The sequence below is a fragment of the Carettochelys insculpta genome, chromosome 2, assembly GCF_033958435.1.
Source record: "Carettochelys insculpta isolate YL-2023 chromosome 2, ASM3395843v1, whole genome shotgun sequence".
Taxonomy (NCBI): domain Eukaryota; kingdom Metazoa; phylum Chordata; order Testudines; family Carettochelyidae; genus Carettochelys; species Carettochelys insculpta.
Window position 1 is genome coordinate 21,374,510 of NC_134138.1, and position 15,470 is coordinate 21,389,979.

General features: G+C 44.9%; 1 protein-coding gene across 2 annotated transcripts in view; it reads left to right on the plus strand.

Annotated features, from left to right (window-relative positions):
* Positions 1 to 993: 993 nt before the first annotated feature.
* Positions 994 to 15,470, plus strand: part of ASAP1 (ArfGAP with SH3 domain, ankyrin repeat and PH domain 1) — a 274,729-nt gene continuing 260,252 nt past the window's right edge. For both annotated transcript variants that reach the window (XM_074986652.1, XM_074986653.1), the window contains exon 1: positions 994 to 1,189. The gene's annotated coding sequence lies outside the window, so the exon portion shown is untranslated. The remainder of the gene's footprint in view (positions 1,190 to 15,470) is intronic.

Below are 15,470 nucleotides of genomic sequence, written 5' to 3' on the forward strand. Positions count from 1 at the left end.
TCGCTCAGGGTCCTAATTAAGCTTCTAGCCCATATAATTAAATAACTATAGGAAACAACAAAGATGTCGTGAAAAAATTGCACAACATGCTGTTTTCATGCTATGTAGAAAACTAAACCAAAAATGATATGGTAAAGTCTCTTTTTAGGCAACACTTCCCCTGGTTTTAGCTATAGTTTATCCCAAGAGCTGCAGAATTTGGCTTTGAAGAAACTGACAAAATAGAGTAAAGGCATTGGTTAAAAACATTATCCCCTTTCAGAGTTTTCTCATTTTTAAACTGTTCTTCCTTCATTCTGCTTCAGTCAATAAAATAATAAACTCATGAAAGGGTACCTGTAAAGTCGCACATAGAAGGTGGTATAAATCAGATGTTATAGCAAAGGAAAGGAAAGAAAAGGCTAAAAAATCAGATGGCAAGAAAGCAGAGGACTAATAGATGAACACAGCAGCACACAGACTTTTAGACAGATGTATCCTGTTACTCCCCTGTAACACTACAGCATAAATTACTTTTCAAATTAGGACTAGTAACCCTATAAAAATTGCACAAGTTAACTAAAAAGTCACCAGGTAGAAATTAAAAGCAATAGGGAAAACATATCCGCCACAAGAAGCTCAAAAGGAGTCTCAGCAGAGCTCTGCTTGCTCAACCACATAACGAGGAGCCATTTAGACTTTTGAACTCAGCTAAACAGATTACCTTACAAGGAATGTCAGAGTTCAGTTTTAGCAGTCCGTCAGAGTAAGGGTTAACTGGAAACACAGCATGTTAACTGTATCTGTGGAGATTATGGAATGTTTATCCAGTGATCAGATTTCCTGTTAAGTGTTTGGATTTCCTGAAATCCTTGCTATGACCCAAGTGCGGTCCACTGAACAGACTTTGTGGGGCTTTTCTTTGTGCTCACATGGTTGGCTTGCCTTCCGGCTCTCTTCCCAGTTGTAGTGCCTGTGTGTCCTCACTGCTCAGGGCATTTATGGATGGAAACCAACACTTTTAGTCTCCAGAAGCCTGGGGACCACTGGAAATCGGATTTTGTTTTTTTGTTTAAGCTGGAAACAACAACTGAAGAAACATGGGCTCTTTGAGTAGTCCCTGGGAGAGGATGTTTTAACCTAAAATGGAATTATGGCTTTAGGATTGTGGAACAAATTTGGAATGGGAATTCAAACTGCAAAAGTGCTGGTGAGTTGCAGCATGCTAAGTTTAGGTGTACTTAGCGTTTGTTGTACAGTACTTAGACAAAGACAAGGCGTGAGTGAGTATTCAGTGAATCTGAGCGCTAATCACTTTACAACAAACAGATCCATGATAGGATATCTGGGGATTGGTAGTGGGTGTGGAGTATATGGGTGAAGTCCATTTTTAATCCCTTCTAAATGCATGCTATTTACTTGAACAAAATACAGAGGGTCTGATTCTGGAAATCCTTGCTCTTGCAAGTAAGTCTTAGCATGAGTAGCCTGATTAACTTTTAAGAATTGCACATGTAAGCAAGAGCTTTTAGGATTGCATCCATATATTACTTAGTAACCAACAGTGTCTTGGTCTTAGCATGGTGTAAATGATTCAGAGAGATTTTAGTTCAAAATGGAAATTTGATGGCAGTATTTTTAGTATTCCTCCTAAGTCATTTGCATGTTACAGCCAAATTTGATTTTAAACTTCAACAGGAATCTGTGTAACACTTTTTTTCTGTTCTTTCAAAGAATTCTGCAATAGAAGCAAAAATGTATTTCATGTAGCTGTATTGCTGGGAACAAAAGGGGACTTTTGTTTGTCTGTAGCAAAACTGTAGAAAGATACACTACAACAAATGATTGTGCAACTAAAATAAAATGTAAACTGTAGTTTAGGATTGAGATGTATTTCAGAACATGAGGTTGGATGGCAGTGGTATTGCTCTTATGTATTTTTAATTAAACCATGATCACAAATTCAGGGAGTCTGATGGTCTCAAAGTCAGTGAGTCAGCATTTGAAAGGAAACCCTTAAGGCCTCATTTGCCCAGGCAAATCGCCTCTGGAAATCCCGTGGGAGTTCTCCCTGAACTAAAGGGGCAAATCAGACCCATATAAGCACTGCATTATTGAAATGCATTTTACTTTGTCCTTAAATAAGTGTCCTAGTTACACTGAATGCTTCTGGTTTATTTAAATTAGTTCAAAAATCCTTTAGTGAGGGTGGGGGTGTAGATGGCCTCAAATTGCTTGGATATTAGGAAGCATCTTTGCTAGGGGGAATTATGTGTAATATGTTTACTTGAGATATTTACACCTCAATATTGTTTACATAGTGAAATACTGGAACCTCCCTGAATTTTAATGTCTGGTATGGCAGGTCTGGGGCAGTCAAGCAATTTTAAAACTAAAACTCTCTGTGTCTTTTAGTGGGAAAATACTTTTCCATTTGCAAACTGAAAGAAAGCACTTACCAACTGGGTTTTAAATCTGATGGTGTGTATGTCTTGGAAAGTCTAAACACATTTTAAAAAAATGGGGCTCTCCTACTTGTGCAATATCTTAAAGCTGATCTGTCAGTTTTTATGCAATGCACTGCTGTCAGTATGAAGCTTACGTGACGAGACTCAGCGTTAAGCACTTCCCCTTCCATCCATACTAAAAGAATGCCACTTTTATTGTTTACTTGTGATGCTGAAGAGAAAGCAGCCAATATTTTATATGTGTGAAACTGATGTTCCCTTTCAAAACTGTGTGCTTTTAGCTTAATCCTTCACAGACACTCATACTCATGTAGCACTTTGGAGCTAATGATGGCATGAGTAGGGACTTCTCACCGGAGTAATGGTGTGCAGAATTAGAACTTTGGTGTTCCGCTGTGTGTTAAAGGCCGTACACTACTTTGGTTGTATCTATGCACGACTAGAAATAAAGCCGACTTGAGGGGGAGCGACAGCTCAGTGGTTAGACCATTGGCCTTGTAAACCCAGGATTGTGAGCTCAGTCTTTGAGGGGGCCTTCCAAATGCCTGGTGCAGGTTAGATTTAAAAAAAAAAAACTGCTAAGGATGGAGATAGGTCCTGATGAACTGTCAACAAAACCTGGCACATCCACTGGCAGTGTTCTACCTCTCCCTGTTCAGGTATAACACCTCTCTTGACATTGGTCTGTTGACAGAACAGCACTGTAGATCTCCAGGGCCCTTTTGTCTGCAGACCGAGCTTCTGGTTCACCAGGCAGCCCTGTTTGAAGAGCTTCTGATCAGCCATTCTGTCGAGGGCCAGGAAGTCTGGCTGCTCTCTGTCAACAGAGTGGATTGCTCTTTCAATCTGCTTTTATGTGTGGATGCAATCTGTCAACAGAAATTTTGCTGGGAAATCCCTTCCAACAGTCAATTCTGTCAGTAGAGGCTTCTCGTGTAGACGTAGCCCTTGTTATGATGTTCTGTTGGCAGAACTCCTAACAATACTAAAGCAATAGCAAACGTCCAAATCCAGGTGTCTCTAATGATAGGTGATGTTCAGACCATTCAGAGGATGAGTGGAGATAAGCATTGAAAAGCAGCATGGGGACTTTTCTAAACCCATTCAGATCTCTTGGGTTTGGAAATCGGGTTGGCAGTGTCATAAGAATAGGATTTTCTGTAAAAAAAAAAAAAAGCCAGGGCTTCCGGTTTTGGCTAAGCTGGAAATGCTGTGAGATAGTCTTTCCAGTAGTATTTTGGTATTTCCTGTTCTGCTCACACCCGGAAAGAGGAAATGCAGATGCACAGCCTTTATTTCTTTGTGTATGTGTGTGTGTTTTTTCCCTCTGTGTGACCTTTCTTTTTTATTTCAAACTTCACAATGTTTTAAAGATCAGTTTGGTTTGGACTTTGGGAATTTGTTCAGTGCTCTGTTTATGTAGCTGCACCAAACCATCTTCCCTTAACTAAAAATGATTATAACTTTAGCTTTATTTGTTTTTCAAATGTGGTGGCCTGGGTCCAGCTACCAGTGGCCATTTGCCGACATAACACTAAGCACCATGGTAACTCTGCCTCTGAAATTTTCTCAGTGACAATCAGCAGAGAATGGGCTGAATGGCCATGGAGGGCAAACCACCCTGTGATCCTTGTTGATATTTTCTTTGGGTCATGGTCTTAATTTATTTCTAATTATCATCAACATACTCTACAGTTAGAGACCCTATTGTACATTCTTCTTTTGGATATATGAGGCGCTCCTTAACTCATGCACTCAGTTTGTGTCTCTTCTTCAGTGTTGTGCCTGCCAAACATGCTTTTCTTTTTGTTGTTGTTGGCAAGAGCGAATAAACAGTTTTGACAGGCTTAGAGTCCTGGAGATTCAACTTAATACATACAATGATGTCTCTGCTCAGACGATCAGTGTGCCAGAGTAACTAAACTATTCTAATTCAATCATTTCTCACATTAAAAGTTTCTAACCCTTCCTGTCATCTTTGTTTTGTCGGGAAAGAGTAGGATGTGATTTTTGCCTCTCATCTGGCCTGCAGAGCATTTGTTATTTTCAGCTTTTTTCTATAATTTCCCGAATACTTTCTAGCAGTCCAATTGTGGAGCCTATTTGTTTTCAACTGGCCACCCAGCGTTCAGGTGAAATTCTCAGTCTTGTTGGCATTTCAGACAAAGAAGGAGGGTAGTTGATCCCATGCTACTGGGGGATCTGCACTGACAAATAAGGCAGCTGGATTTGCAAAATTGTCTCCATGCATGATTGGGTTCATTGCCTAAGTATCTGTTCTGTGGCTTTGCAACCCACAGGAAGAGCAGGGATTTTGTACTTTATGGACTATTTCTGTCATTCAGTGAGAATCGGCCCAGATTTAAAATTGGTTCAGTAGAGCTGAGGGGAGAGCTCTAAATACTCCACTGTGTTTTGTGTTTCTTCTCTAGCCCTTTGATTCAAAAATCCCCCTTCTTGGCTTTAGGAAGCTGAGGTACATCAGATTCAAGGGAGGGGAGCACATAATGTACAGTCTTAAAACCATGTGTCAGAATCAAAGGAATGGAATTAGCACTCCAACTGGAATAAATTCAGCCTCGATATTCTGCCCACAAACCAAGCTCCCCAAGCATGCCCAACTTGGGCATGGCTTATTTCTAGGGTTCCCCCAGCAGGGCTTGTATGTCCCAGTGCCTAGTTCCTTCTCCCTAGAAAGAGTGACTCTGGTGCTGTATTTTCTTCTATCTTGGCTGGATTTAGAAAAAAAAAAATCCACCGCTGTGAGTCAGAAGAAATCACTTTGCATCTTTATGCAGAGTGTCACCCAGAAACAGGCTGAGTCCCTAGAAGAATGCTGTATCCCTATGCAGGGACCTTGCCATGGTGTTAGAGCGAGACTGGATGACCAAGACAACACAGGATTGTCAACAGGACCTAGAACCTTTCAGCTGTCATAGTGTAACCCACACATCTGGGTGTAAACTGTCCTGTGTAGTGGGACCTAGACCACTGCACAGAGAAAGAAGGCATGTGTGCTACATGGGTGGCTGGGAGCTAGCCAGTCTTCAGCTCTAGCTACCTGCATTATGCTCCAGAGGTCCCAGGTTCAAGCCTGCCTGTAGGCAGTTACAGTAAGTCATCCACACAAAACTCTCCTAGTTTGAGGGGGCTTCATTTTGTGAAGTGCCACTCCCAGCTCATAGGGTACGTGAGGTTATTTGCTAGGATCACAGGGCCTGATCCAGCGACGCCCACCAGGGTCTGGTCCAGTGCCCCAGCGGTCAACAGAAAGACTGACATTTATTTCAGTGGGCTTTGGAGCAGTTTGTCACCACTTATTGGCTGTTTTACATCTATCATATAACTCTCAGGTGGCACTGGTCTCTTGGAATCCAGGGGAGTTTTCCACATAGTTCTTGGTGGGTAGATATCAACATCACTAAGGTGATCAGATGTCCAGTTTTTAAAGGGACAGTCCCATATTTAAACACACCTGCAGGGCTCCCTACCCTTTATTAAAAATGAGCAAATTGTCCCTGTGTTCCTGTCTTTCCCCTCTCATCAATACAGATGGGTCCTGCTGCTGGCTGGATCCTTGCTCACCAGCTGCCCATCCACCAGCGGATGAGTGTTGGTGGGGCAAGTGGCTGAGGATGAGGGGGGTGGATGTGCAAGGCTGGGGGTCAAGCATAGCTGCAGAGTGCCAGTCCAGCTGCTTCCCCTGCTGGTCCATCAGTGCAGTCCCTACGACATGCCTCCTCTTGGCCAGCAGGCCCTCCTCACTGCTTGTCCCATTTCTAGCCAGCACGGGTTGCTTGTTGCAATGATTGGTGACTGTGGGCCAATGATGACTTGTTATGTGTCACCTCTGCTAGCCACCCATCAGCCTTTTACATGCTTCCCCCATCACCATCCTCTCCCTGCTGTGTCACTTCTCCACTGCCCTGCCCTTGCTCCTGGAGCTGTGCGGAGAACCAGCCCCGGTCCAATCATTCAGCTCACCAATAAACTGGCTGGCAGGCTCCTTCCTTCCCCTACTGCCTCTGGCTGGGTTGGCCCCCAGGGAAAGCTCAAGACCCTCTAACCCAGGGCACTGGCCAGGATGAGCCAAGCCCTGCATGTGCCAGAGCCCTACAAAACTCTGGCACAGGCAGCTTCACCACCCATCAGCTAAGCTGGTAGGAAGGACACTATTTCCAACATGTTTCAGCCCTGACTCTGCAGGCTTTGAGGTAGCCCCCAGAGCAGGAGATTAGGATCCTCTCTAGATATGGACTCTGCCCTAGTTCATGCCCCCAGTAAGTGCAGGGCTGCTCTGTCCCTCCCTTGCTGAGCCAGCACTCTGTCCCATCCACTGAAGCCCTTGCAGTCAGGTTCCCTAGGGTCTGGTGCACAGAGCATCCTTAGGGATTAACCCCTTCCTGCCCCTGCTGTAGCCAGGGAAGAGGAGGTGACTGGGTTATGTTAGTGGCCAGAAGCAGCTTGGAGGTGTTAGGTGACTGTCTAGAGACAGGAAGAGACAAGCTGCTTCTAGCCACAGGGGGGTCAGTGCCAGGAGGAGGGAAGAGATGATCTCTACAAAGTCACAGGCAAAGTCATCTCTACGTCCTACCTCCATTCTCCAGCTGGGAGCAGCTCCTATCCCTTGCCTCCTGCACAGTGCTGAAAGGCTGCTGCTAGTCATGTTCTGGTGTGAACCCTGGCAGACATCTGGGAGAGAGGGCCTGTGACCCTGCATGCCCCTCACATGTTGCCTGGAAACGACAAAGTGCCAGATGTCAGGAGAGGCAGGTCGGTCCCAGGGGCCCATCCAGGCATGGTGGTTAGAGAGCCCTGGGGGGGCGGTTGGGTGAAGTCAATCAGCCATCGCTATCCTTGTGTGAGAGAGATGCATGGGAGTGTGTGTGTAGGTGTGACCTTTCCCCATGAAAACCTTAAAGAGAAGAAGGTGAATAAAAAGACTCCAGTTACTCCGTATTTCTTTCTTAACAGGAACTTGGGCAAATTGATGTTAATTTGAATGTACGGTATAGTTCCAATTGACTGCCGTTGTTTGAATACGAGTAATTTTACTGGGTGTCCTGTATTCAGCACAGGGAAACACGGTGACCCTGCACAGCACGCACTCAAAAATCCCACAGCACCATCACTCTCTCTCATGTTGGCCTTCTCAACTGGGGGACCAAATACTGGTTGGCGACAAAGAGTGAACTGTCATTCACCCGATAGGTGGCCTGTTGAAGTCAGGATAGAGGGATGTTGGCCAAGTCAGTGGCAAGAAGCAGGTGCATGCTGACAGTGTGTGTACTGAGGATAACAAAAGGGTGCAGCTACTCAGTTGTTAACTGGGATAGCAGCTGGAGCTTTGCCAATTTACACCAGCTGAGGAGCTGGCCCAGAATGTTAATATCTAAAGCTGTTGAACAAAGCACCTTTCACCAGCATTACATATGAACAAACTGCAAAAGACAGCGATCAGTGTTTACTTCTCAGTGGCTGCTGGTTATTTCTAAAAGTCAGGATGAATCTATTAATTTGCTTTGCACTCTAATATATCTCACTGAAAGCAAACAAAGGAAACTACCTCCCCAACTCACCAAGCTGGTCGAGGTATTTCAGGAGGAGAGAGGGGGGCTGTGCTTAGTGGTTAACCACTGAACAATTTGAAGCATGTGGCTAACTTAAAAAAAACTCTGTCTCTAAACATTTGCAGCCTTTAATTATATTAACAGGAAAGGAGTGTTTGTTGGTCCTGCTAGCTGTACTGTAACACTGTGCCAGGAAGCTGTACCCATCCCATTGCAAAGCGCCTGATAAAATGAACTCATTTTATCCTTTGGAACTTATCTTCCGTCTGCCCACCAGGGCAAGCCCCAGCTGCTCTCCTATGTCAAATCTAGACTGTGTTTCTGCTTGGCATGTCACAGTGAAGCACATAACAGGAAATAAAACAGGGAGAAAACAAAACAGAGAGTTTGTCATAAGGGAGGCAGCAGTTTCATAAAGGGAGTCAGAGGCAGAGAAATAAACTGAAATTTAGGAATGTTGGTTACAAAGCTTAATAATGTGAGACTTCGGAATAGTCTCTAGCGGAAGCCACATGGGTTGAGGCATAGAGTATGACTTGGAGAAGCACTGGAGGAATATAGGGTAGGGGCACCCCTGTTCTGGCAGAGGGATGAGCTAAATGCCTGCTAGGTGTCTTCTGTCACTAATTTCTTGTTATTTGAGGGGCGGAGTACACACAAAACAGAAATGTCCTACTCAGACAATTAACTCTGAGGGTAAATACTCAGACATTTTCATGGTGCTTTAATCGCATTGTTCTCATCAAGAACGTAGACAAACCACTAAAACCTAAGAGTGCAAAATTTTTCTGAGTGAGAAATTTTACAACCAACCACTGCTGCCACTTGCCTGTAATAGGAGACTTGTTTGTATTCACTTTTCATTTGTAACGAAGACACACATGCTGTAGCCAGGGCGGCCTAGCCTTTGCTCTGACTCTAGGTGATATTTGACAGGCACACTTTTTAAGAACTCAGCTATGCATACTGGCTACTTTATTAATTCAGTTCCTAAGTCAGGGGTATCCAACACATGGCCCATGGGCCAGAATCCAGCCTGCGGAACCTTTTTATTCAGTCCACAGAGCCGGCAGTGGCACCATTTTTAAAAGGCCGCTGAATGGCTCCAAGCCACACATGGCTCTTTAAGGAGCCATTTGCGGCTTGTGCCTCTGCTGCTTGACTCCTCCTCCAGCTCCCATACAGAATGGCAGAGGCAGAGAAAAGGGGCAGGGGGTACATGTGCTGGAGCCACATGCAGCTCTTTGAGCAATAAAATTCTCAGAGCCATGGGGGCTCTGTGCACCGCTCTGTGCATGTCCCTCCCCAGAGTTTCGAGGGAAAAGCACACAGCAGTGGTGATAGTGGCAGCAGTGGCAGCTCCAGTGAGTCACCAGCACTGGTATAGTGGGGGTTGGGGGACTGGCTCTGGAAGAGGGGAGGGGACATTGGGGATTTTGCATGTCCAAAAATTGTGGGTACTAGGGGTACTTACAATTTTTTTTTGAAAAAGGGGTACTTTATAAAAAAAAGTTGAAAAATACTGGAGTAGAACCCAGTTGAATTGGTTTAATGGCCAGCAGGAGGGATCCAGCCATGAAACCAATTAAACCGAGTCCTATTCTTTCTACACGTCAGGGTGTTGGGACCTGTCCCTGCCGGGATGTTTGTGGAGGGAGTAGGAGGGCTGGGGGGAGCCACGCAGCTGTGATGAAGAGGAGATGGCTCAGCAAAGGAGTAGCAGGAGGTAGCAGCCTGCAGAGGTCCTGGCTACATTAATCCTGGGTTTTGGGGGCATGGTTTGGGGCTGTGAGGGGTTTAAGCTTGGGGTGGAGGTGAGGGTGGCCTGGGGCTATTTTATGGTCGGCCCTCAGAACATGTAAAATATTGCCGTGTGGCCCCCAGTGAAAAAAGGTTGGACATCTCTGCCCTAAGTGAATGTGCTGTGAAGCATACCATGAAGGTTCATCAGCTAGCACTGTTTTGGGTAAGCCCAGTGAGGTTTTGCCAGGTGTTCCCTCTTATATGCTCTCCAGCTCTGGCACCTCTGCTAAACACAGCTGTGGCTGTGTGGCATGAGAAGAGAGGTGGTCTTCCAGATCAGCTTTTCCGAGACCACATGTGTTTCTTGCTATCCATTCTTCAGTCTGGGGAGAAGAGAGTTACACTGTAGCCCACTGTTAAAACAAAAGAGAGGGGATTAGGGAGTCACAGTTTAAACTTATTCTGCCGTGGTGAAATTGAGCAAACTTCTATAATTCCAACTAATATTATGGATAGGTTGAAACTCTTTAGTTGGGCACACTCTCATCTAGCAGCATCCGTAGCCCAGCATGATTTTAGTTAGTGGGATGACCACTTATCATGGATGTGGCCAAGCTTCCCATGGCTCCATTAAGTTTGTTTACAGCTACCAGCCCTGGGTGTCAGTGTTCTGTGCTGTTATTTTGCTCCAGTTTTCCTGTAAATGTCTTGTAAGAGCCCAGTAAGCAGTGGAAGTGTTGGTAATGCTGCTAAACAATATTGACCTCCTGTGGTGTGGCAAATTCCCTCATTTGGCAACAGTCAGGTCCCAACAGGGCCGTACTAGAGAGGCTCTACCTGTACTTACCAGCTTGCAGAGGTGGTATTTCTAAAATCTGACTCCCCCATGTGGTTTTCAAACAATCAGCTCCACACTCCTTTCCCTCACAATCTGTAAAGTTAACAGTCTTCCCCTCAGTCCATCAGTTTGTCCACACCTGCTCCTAGCTCAGTATCCCACACTCTACCATACTTCTCCCCCCTCAGCAACCCATGAAGGCAGGCAGGTTGTCTTGCAATCTCTGGCTGTGGACTGTTGCAGAGTAATGTTCTCTAATGGTGGGAATAGGCCCCTTTGTTTATTGAGTTAGACGTGTCTTCTCTAACTACTGTAAGTTGCTGTTAGCTAGTGAGAGGGATCAGTTCTTCTGTAACGGTGTGAGAGAGAGTTGGTCTCTCTCCAAGGAAGCAAGTTTCTGCTGAGGGATAGTGGGGAATGTGGAAAACAGCAGAGCTCCAGTCAGTCAGCTCCATCTCAGTTCTGGTTCTTCTGATTACAGATGGGTCTGAGCACACAAATATCAGAACAGCATTTGTTTGGCCCTGCCTCCTGCCCTTCTCCTTGTGCACTGCTGGAGCAGCAGCGAGGTGGTGGTGGGGGCATGAAAAAGAGCGGTGGTACGTGTGTGAAATAGGTGGTGCATCCTCCCACGTGCTCCTAGCTGGCAGTGGAACAAGCATTTGTTGATGTCAGAACATCCATGTCAGTTGTGAGTTCACCCGCTGTGCAGCATCTGGCTCAGGGAGCATCATCAGTTTAGTCCCTGCCTCGTAAAGGATGGAATGTTTTAACCAGCTGAACTGGCAGCTCTTCACATTGTGGACAACACCATTAACCCAAGTGCATGTCATCATAAATAGAGCAGGTGTAATGTGACTAATTGCAGCTTCTCCCCTACACTCAAATCACAGTAAGATCGCTAATAACCCCAAAGCACTTAATACATTACGTAACTATGTAAATCTCTCATAAAACACCGCCAGCATCTCAGCTGGTGTAAATGATCTGGCCCATCCATCTTATCAGCTGCATATCTTCATTGCACTTTCTTTAATAATTAAATGTGTCAGCAGGTGCTCTTTTATCTCTGTTCAAACCACTATCAATCATAGGTAGCCAAGTATGCAGTGAAGCTTATCAGACGCAGATCTCAGCACAACTCAGTATTTACACATCCATATAAAAGTATTTAAACCTAATAACTGAGTCATTTGTCAAGGCATTTTATCATTCCTACAGTATTCTGTGTGTTTATATTGAATTTACAGCTTTTAAATTGTTACAGAGACTCAGGGTCTAAATTCTGATCTCTTTTCCACCAGATTAAATGCTTTGGCTTCAGCAGAGTTACTTCACAGTAGTAAATGAGATTTCAGTCAGAACCTTTGTCCTCAAGAATACATGAGATGAATATGATATGTTTAAACAGTTGTATATAATGTTGAAGGGATGGATAGCGGTAACCCATTCTGCTTCTGTTAAGGACAGGGTTTGAAGCTGGTTCTGGCACAAGAGTACATCCACCATTGGTAACTATACTCACTGCTTAGCCAGACAAATATCCCTGAGCTCAGCTGAATCTAGTGTCCTGCAGCCAGGGGATGGAGATGACTGAGATACATTATGTTGCTGTCCAGCAGCAGCCTAGAGCTGTTAGCTGCCTTTCAGCACTGTGTGGGCAGAAAGGAACCAGCTGCTTCCAGCACAATGGGGGAGGGTGGTGGACTGGGAGAGGTGAGCTCTACAAAGACAAGGTCCAGGTTATCCCTCCTTACACCTCCTGCCTTGCAGCTGGAAGCAGCTCCTGTCCCTTCCCTCTTTCACAGTGGCAAAATGCTGCTGCAAACCACATTCTGATGTGAACCCTGGTAGAAATCTGGGGTAGTATGTGACCGTGTCTGCTCCTTATGTGTTGCCTTGAGAAGACACAGGACCAGGTCCAGACAGGCATGGAAGGTGCAGAGTATCCTGCAGGTTGGGCAGGGTCTGTTGGTCACTCTTGCTGTGTGAGAGAGGAATCTGGGGAGGGGGCAGGGTGTGAAAGTGTCACCTTTCCCCCTGTGAACCCAAAAGACTTGCAGGCAAGGTAAATTAAAAGAAACCAGCTATGCAGGTTTTTTTTGGTTTTTTTTTTAAGAAGGGTTCAGTCAACCTGAGGTTAATTTGAATGTTTTGATTGCATCCTTTTGATTGATTGCCATTGAACTCCCTGGAATATGGGTAATCTTACCAGGTATCCTGTATTCAGCAGAGGGACATATGGCAATTCTTGTGATATATATCACACACTGAGAAGTGAATTACCTGTGTATTAGACCTAAGGTCACACTGACAACAAGGAAAAAGGGAGTTTTAATCAATGAGTTTTTGTGCTATTTGTATATTGCATTTATAGCTTAAGTCCATTGGAAAAACAACGAGGAGTCCTATGGTGCCTTATAGACTAACAAATGAATCCATTGGAATACTTGTCTTTTCTTTGGGGGAAGGAGAATATTGTCTGAGAGTCATGTTGCATTTTATGAGTTGGGAGAAAAAATCCTGAAAGAAATTTTAAACCACAGAATTTGTCATAGTGAGTATTCTTCTGACCATGGCTGTGGAACTGGCCAAACTACTATAGCAGTGCTTCATTATGAGTATCAGTATCAGGAGCACCATTCTTGCTAGATGTTGAATCAACCATTTTTAAAACTTGGATTCCTAAATCTAGTATGTAAATAAATAACTTACAGGGGGACTCCAACTGCTTAGCACCTTTGAGTGTCAGCTATTTATTTAGACCATGTCAACAGTAGCCAGAAACTTCGAAATGGCCACACAAATGGCCATTTCGAAGTTTACCAATGAAGCGCTGAAATACATATTCAGCGTCTCATTTGCATGCGGGCGGCCGCGGCGCTTCGAAATTGACACAGCTCGCCGCCACGCAGCTCGTCCAGACAGGGCTCCTTTTCAAAAGGCCTCTGGCTACTTCGAAGTCCCCTTATGAATAAGTAGCTGGTGTCCTTTTGAAAAAGAGCCCCGTCTGGACGAGCCTCATCAATTTCAAAGTGCCGTGGCCGCCCACATGCTAATGAGGCGCTGAATATGTATTTCAGCGCTTCATTAGTAAACGTCGAAATGGCCATTTGCATGACCATTTCGAAGTTTGGGGCTAGTGTAGACGTAGCCTATATGTGGATAGAGGGACCTAGTTACTTCAAGTAACCCAAGACTGAAAGTCTTTGTCCGTTTCTCCACGTGCATTTGTCAATGTATCCACAGTCCTAATGTACAACACTTCTTTTGCAGTTCTGGGCCTTTCCTGAATAAGAGCTGATAACTAAGCCAAACTGTGCTGTACATACAAGTCAAACAGGGACTTGGAAGCCTCCTAACTCAGATGAGTTTGTGAATTTAGGCAGAAAATGAATCCAGATCTCCCAAAAATGACAATTTGGTGCTTTAGCTGCCTAGCACCACATAGCCACCTCCACTGCATATTCCTTCATAAGGTTCTGTAGAAGAAGAATGCTGGAGATAAATGCCAAAATATGTAATAAGGCTTATCCAGCTCTTCCTTCTGGATTCAAATGGCAGTGAGCTTTGCATGAGCCCCTGCAGATATAACAGAAGGGAGGGAGAGGCATTGAAGTGGCTAGATACCGTCTTTATGGAATCTGGCAAATGTGACTCCTTTATTACTGAACTATATCAGTTGTGAGAAATTAGTGGTTTGCCTTCTCCCATCCGTGTCAGAATGAGCATGAAAATTTGGAAATACACTGATCCTGGACTGCATGGAGTACATTTGTTTAATTTCAGTAGTAGAAGCTGCATATGTGGGATTTTAACATTTTAAAGCCTCCAGGAGTCTGTGAAATACCATGTTTTCAATGAGTAAGAAAGATAGGAAGTATGGCAAGAGACCACCGTGACTTAACCAGGAGATCTTTCAGTGATCTGAAACTCAAAAACTGTTCTATGGAAAGTGGAAACTAGGTCAACTTACACAGGAGGAATAGGAACACATATTGCAATCATGTAGGGGCAAAACTAAAAAAGGCCAAGGAACAAAATGAGACAGACTAGCTAGAGCATAAAGAGTAACAAGAAAATAGTCTTCAAATATATTAGAAACAAGAGGAAGCCCAAGGAAGAGGTAAGCCATTACTCAATGAGAGGTGTGAGGAGGGGGTACAATAACAGAAAATGTGAACATGGCAGAAATGTTCAATGAATTTTTGTTTCAGTTTTCACAAAATATTGTTAGTACTGATTCATTGCCAAACATAAGCTGCGTCTACACGTGCACGCTACTTCGAAGTAGCAGCACCAACTTCGAAATAGCGCCTGTCGAGTCTACACGCGTCAGGCGCTATTTCGAAGTTAACTTCGACGTTAGGCGGCGAGACGTCGAAGTCGCTAACCTCATGAGGAGATAGGAATAGCGCCCTACTTCGACGTTCAACGTCGAAGTAGGGACCGTGTAGACGATCCGCGTCCCGCAACGTCGAAATTGCTGGGTCCTCCATGGCGGCCATCAGCTGGGGGGTTGAGAGATGCTCTCTCTCCAGCCCCTGCGGGGCTCTATGGTCACCGTGGGCAGCAGCCCTTAGCCCAGGGCTTCTGGCTGCTTCTGCGGCAGCTGGGGATCTATGCTGCAGGCACAGGGTCTGCAACCAGTTGTCAGCTCTGTGTATCTTGTGTTGTTTAGTGCAACTGTGTCTGGGAGGGGCCCTTTAAGGGAGCGTCTTGCTGTTGAGTCCACCCTGTGACCCTGTCTGCAGCTGTGCCTGGCATCCCTATTTCGATGTGTGCTACTTTGACGTGTAGACGTTCCCTCGCTGCGCCTATTTCGATGTTGGGCTGAGCAATGTCGAAGTTGAACATCGACGTTGCCGGCCC